At 33.8% G+C, this 5,561-nt stretch overlaps 1 long non-coding RNA gene across 1 annotated transcript; it reads left to right on the top strand.

The window, feature by feature from the left end:
• Window positions 1-231: 231 nt before the first annotated feature.
• LOC138322813 (uncharacterized) lies at window positions 232-1,677 on the top strand. Its single transcript, XR_011208493.1, has 2 exons — window positions 232-602; window positions 1,458-1,677. It is a non-coding gene; the product is annotated as an uncharacterized lncRNA (long non-coding RNA).
• Window positions 1,678-5,561: the final 3,884 nt, after the last annotated feature.

Raw genomic sequence — 5,561 nt, 5'->3', positions numbered from 1 at the left:
AGAAAGGTATGGAACTTCAAAATCCCTATATTTAGGAGATTTCATTTCAAACGACGGCTGTTACATGAAAAAATTAATTATATACTTGAAATCCATATAGCATCGTGAAGATGATGAATGTATCTTTTAAAGCGAATAGTCGGGCAAGTGACTGTAAAATCGGTAAAAATGGTATTAATATATCCGGTATAATTTCTTATGAATTAGGAAAATAAAACTTTCCTTCAAAATCGCTGTACATGCGAAGAAAATAATAATATCTATGGGAATCCTAAAAGTCCTCCCGACCGGCTATGAGTGCAGTTCAACCTTAACGCATGCGCAACATCCACCACTCTCCGTAGTAAACAAAACATGGCTACCGTAGTTTTGAACCAAAAGGTTACCGCCAAAACAACCAACTGACTCACCTAAAATGCGAAAGGCAAGGCAATGGAGCAGCGACAATCCCAACAAATGACTCGGTAAACATTACAACGCATGGACAGTGTTAATACAACTTGTTATAGTGAAGAGAACAGTTCAAACGAGCACGCGGCTCCGGACCGCTACTGTACGTACCTAGGCCTACTACCCGGTACTCCCTGCTCAGCTGATAGTGAGTGAGTCTTCGTATTTTGATCATTATGTAAATAGTCCCTAGCAGTATTTTTTCATAAATGAATGGTCACATATGGTCACATGTTTCATACCTGTTCCCCAATCGCGTAAAACGTAACCCTGGGGTAAATAGCGGTTCTTTCGTGGGGCCTCTTTAGGGGTAATGAATGCCCTGTATATTTATAAAATGTACCGTTGTAATGCATGTACAGTAAGAATGTAACCGCTAGTGCATTATCAAGCTAAGATTTGTTTCAATTAATCTATAATATTATGCTACCGGTCAATTCATACAGTTCTGATGTATATATTTATAGATTTTTAATTTGTAAATTTTTGTTCTGTACATGTTCTGGTAGTGTTATACACATACATTGTATATAGGATTTACATTGTAGGTTAATTGGTAAAATTGTATTGTATATGTTCTGATATACACATATACATATGTACATGTAGGTTTTAGCTTGTTCTTTAGATATATTTGGAGGACACATACAGTATTATTTCTGGTCATAATAATAAATAGTGTTTGTATATTTATTACAACTGTATCTGGTTCATGTGTATATGACAAACTTTACAGAGTTGAAATGTACTGCAGCCATGTATCATTTATAATTATTCTGAATTTTTGTTGGAACTATAGATAATGAATTTTGTATCTTTTTTGAAACAATATTTGATTCTATCAAATGCATCAGTGACACATTCACAACTTATAAAATGTTTTCTCTAAAATAAAAAAAACCCTGTAGAATGAACCTACATTTATTCATTTATATATATTTGAAATTGATCATTTCAATTTTTGTCATATTCAACAGATATAAAAAATTGTTGGTTCTTTTTTTCAGGCACCATGCATGCATAGTGACATGAATATAGAAAGTTCATCCCTTGGACCTGTATACAAGTGTATGTATACATATACATACAATTAGCATCATATGAAGACTGAAAGTAAACTTTTCCAATATGGACCTAGAAGATCATGAACAGAACATTTAAACAGTATTCATTTATTAAATGTTCCTTTCAACTGTAATCATTAAATAAAATTATGATGCAATACTTTTTCATTGTTTAACTTTGTAGAAATATTTGTTTATATTAGTCCTCTAGATCCAGTGATTATAATTCTTGCATCCATATGCCAGCCCATTTGTTTGTCAGGGCTTGTGAGATAGCTTTTCAATTACTTTTAAAATATAAGGATTTTTTTACATATAGCAATATAGATACCATTGTCTTAGGATTTCTAAATTCTACTTTACAAGAGAGTAGACTCAACATATAAATAAAACCATAAAACTAGCAAGTTATCTGAAATGTTAAAAATCTTTTTGTCTGAACCAAATTTCACATTTATTGTCTATGTGTAACTTGTACATAGACCATTTATGTATTAATACTGTAGTAACAGTGATTACAAACACATAGACTAAAATGTAGTATGTAGTACTATGTACATCTGTCTTTGATTTGAGTTCTAAACAAAAAAAGTGGTACCTATTGGGAAGTTGTGACTTGGGCGGAGGGTGAAATACAGAAGAAATAGCTACACATGGAAAAAAGAAAGATCTACAGTACCATATGGATTCAAAGTTGCTCCAAAATCAATGAGACTAAATAACCAAAAAAAGCCGTGTAAACCCCAAATATGCAATGACCAGATCAATGATAAAGCACCCTTCCACTTCCAGTTATCTGTAGCTATTTCTTCTATATTTCAACCCCCCACTCAAGTTACAACTTCCCATCCTCATGATTCTTCTGTCTTTTAGCCCCCCCCCCCCCCCCCCCCCCCCAACACACACATACCTGATTGATTGTCATGTTATTTCAGGTTCCTATTCAGGTATTATTCCTAAAAACCAAAAAGGGTATACACACTGTGTACTCTCAAAGGAGGGGAACCACTTCATTCAAAAATGGAATTTACAATTTCATCTTAATTTTGAAATTTTCAATTTAATTATTAATTACTGGACTATTAAAACAGTATAGAACCCCTCGGCTACAGACAAAGTACTGTGGTACACATTTCTCTTAATTAATTACTTTTCTTCAACTCAATCATCTTTTTCTCCAGAGCACAAAAAAGAACAGGAAACAACAGAAAAGGAAAGTAACATACATGTAGGCCTATATGTTTTCTGGAAATATATATGATGTGTTAATTCTCACAGCATAGGCCTACATGAATGTGAAGAATTAAATATCATCAATGTTTGAGAGAATTTCCTAGTTGTAATTCTATAGCAGCTACATGGAATGTACGTTTACATATATACATTGTACGATACATATACATCATAAAAGTTTCTTTCCTTCCAACTGGACATTCATGTCATCTCTCTCCAGAACTCAAATATTGTTTACAAAAAAAACAAAAAGAAAAAAAAACAACAACAACCAGAGACATAGATAATTTAATTAAATCTCTGCAAAAACTACACGAATAATTGAACACATATATTGTACTTGTAAAATATCTATGTATGAGCTAATTTATTTTCACATCTTTGACAGCTACATGCATGGACGTTCTATGGAACGTTTTCGTGTGGTTTTGAATGGGAAATTATGTTACGATTATTTGTATTTAACCTTCATGATTCGGTTCATGTAAAATACGACGAATGCGATGCTGCAATAATTGCCCCTTGCCGGGGCCCCATCTCTGCATCGGCCGAATATTTGTGTCGATTTCCATGTACAAGATGCTTTTATCGAAAAATGATTAGAAGCATTGCTCATTTAATGTAAGAATACTTCATTTGCATCAAATGTATCATCTCAAAACAACAATTTGCATACCGCATTAGTGGTTTATCACACGAAACGAAACCGACACGACTGAGAAACACATGTCCATGTAGACATTTCCACGCAGCCTCGTTTTCAAAGAGTTTGGCGAATTTATATTTAGAACTGTGCTAAATTTACACGGGGCTTCCCCAAAATTTCAATGGTCAAAACTGGACACCGTAAGCAGAACTTGACCATCATTATGGTATACAATGACTTTTGGAAGGCCAAAGAACGCATTTAGACTGGTTTCCTTTGCCCGACTATTCACTTTAAATGAGGTATAAATGACACTAATGATTCCGCTTTAAAGGATTTGTGCAGTCAAAAATGATAATTTCAGTTTATGCTGGAAATGGCTTTATTAGCACATGTAGAAACCTCTCCGTACCGCGCGCGACCGGAATAACCTGTAAGCCGTCGATATCGAGGTCAAATTTTCTGACCACCCGATTATGCATATTTTCTAGCTCTAAACTGTGTGACGTCATAATAGTCCGTGGCTTATAGCTGTACTATAACTGATGTGCTATCACTTACATCGACGGTTTCAGGAAAAGCCAATCAACGATTTTTTATGATTACTTTTGAGTGAAGTTAATCGTACAATAATAAATGTAAATAACTGAAAGAGTGAAATTCGATGTTTCAAATACTCTAATTTATGCTCTAATAGCAGGTATCTTCGTGTAATTATGAAATAATCCATACAAAAATAAAAGTTTCGGATTTTATGTCGAGGAGTTCAGCAACGAATAAGCTTTAATTAGATCATATTTTACTGTAGTCTGTATCTTTGATACATTGTGAATTGCAAAGTTTGTGACTGTAAAATGAAATTTTACGTAACAATTTAAGAAATCTTTGATTAAAGCATCAAGGATATGATGCTTGACATACGTATACACCGATGATTGATCACAACAAACATTGTGTTGTGCATTGCTAACCAAATAAATTGAGATACATTTATTACAATACCGTAAAACGTTTCAACATGTGGTAGAAAGAATTTATTTTTGATATTATTATAAAAGATCAAAATATTGAGATATTAAGCAAAATAAACTTTATTTTTCAGACCGTGCGGTCGCTTTCAATTTTCAATCGATAAACGAGTAGATACACCGATATAGATATATAATTAGCCATTCCTTTGGTTTAATGGTTATGTAATACCTTGACCAGGATGTTGTGTATCTGTACACAGCGCGATCCATCGAACTCACCTGTAAATTACCTGGCCGCGGGCAATTTGCTATTCGGAGTATTTGCTATTGTCTTACTGACAACCAGGTCAGGACATCCGTTAATTGGATTGTGATTTGAATTATGGAAACCTCGTACATCTATGCTCTAGGTTTTTTATATTGTCAACTCCATTTTTAAAATGAAGATGTATATCCCTGATCATACCAATTTATTAAATGTGCTCTTTTTTTGTATTTTACATACATAATTTGATTAATTAATTACAAATGTAAAATGCAAGAGAATAGATTACACTATATGACATAATTTACATGTGTGATATGCATCACCATTCACATATATACAATACATGTGAAAAACATGCGTGGCACTTTTCGGCTGATTTACATATGATATAATTTACATGCGTGCAACGCATGTGATACGCATGATTTACATATGTGGCTACACATGATTTACGCATGTTGAAATTTACGCATGAGAATCATGCGTTTCTCGCATGATTATCATATGTGGCTACACATGATTTATCGCATGTGGAATTCTACGCATGAGATTCATGCGAAAAAAATAGCTTGGATTCTCATATGAATTTTAAGCAATGAGATACAGGTGTGTGCTCTTTTCAGCTTCAAATACGCATGACAATTTTCGCATCGAGAATCATGCCGTTTTTCAAATGTATTTCATGCGTGGCACTTTTGCCTGTCGTAGGGGTCGGACCAGGCTCATTTTCTATAAAATTTGATTGTCCGTTGCCAGTAGTTTTTCAAACCAAAATTTGATTGAAATCCGCTTTGCAGTAAAAGGAGGTGTGTAAACGTTTTAAATGCAAACGTTTACACACAATTTGATATAAAATACAAATCCTCATAATACACTCCATTCAATAGAGGATCTGACAAACATCCCCATACGGGGTCATGTTCGGATGA

This window comes from Argopecten irradians, chromosome 5 (assembly GCF_041381155.1).
Source record: "Argopecten irradians isolate NY chromosome 5, Ai_NY, whole genome shotgun sequence".
NCBI lineage: Eukaryota > Metazoa > Mollusca > Bivalvia > Pectinida > Pectinidae > Argopecten > Argopecten irradians.
Note: the sequence above shows the minus strand (reverse complement) of the source record. Positions and strands in the feature narration are given on the sequence as shown.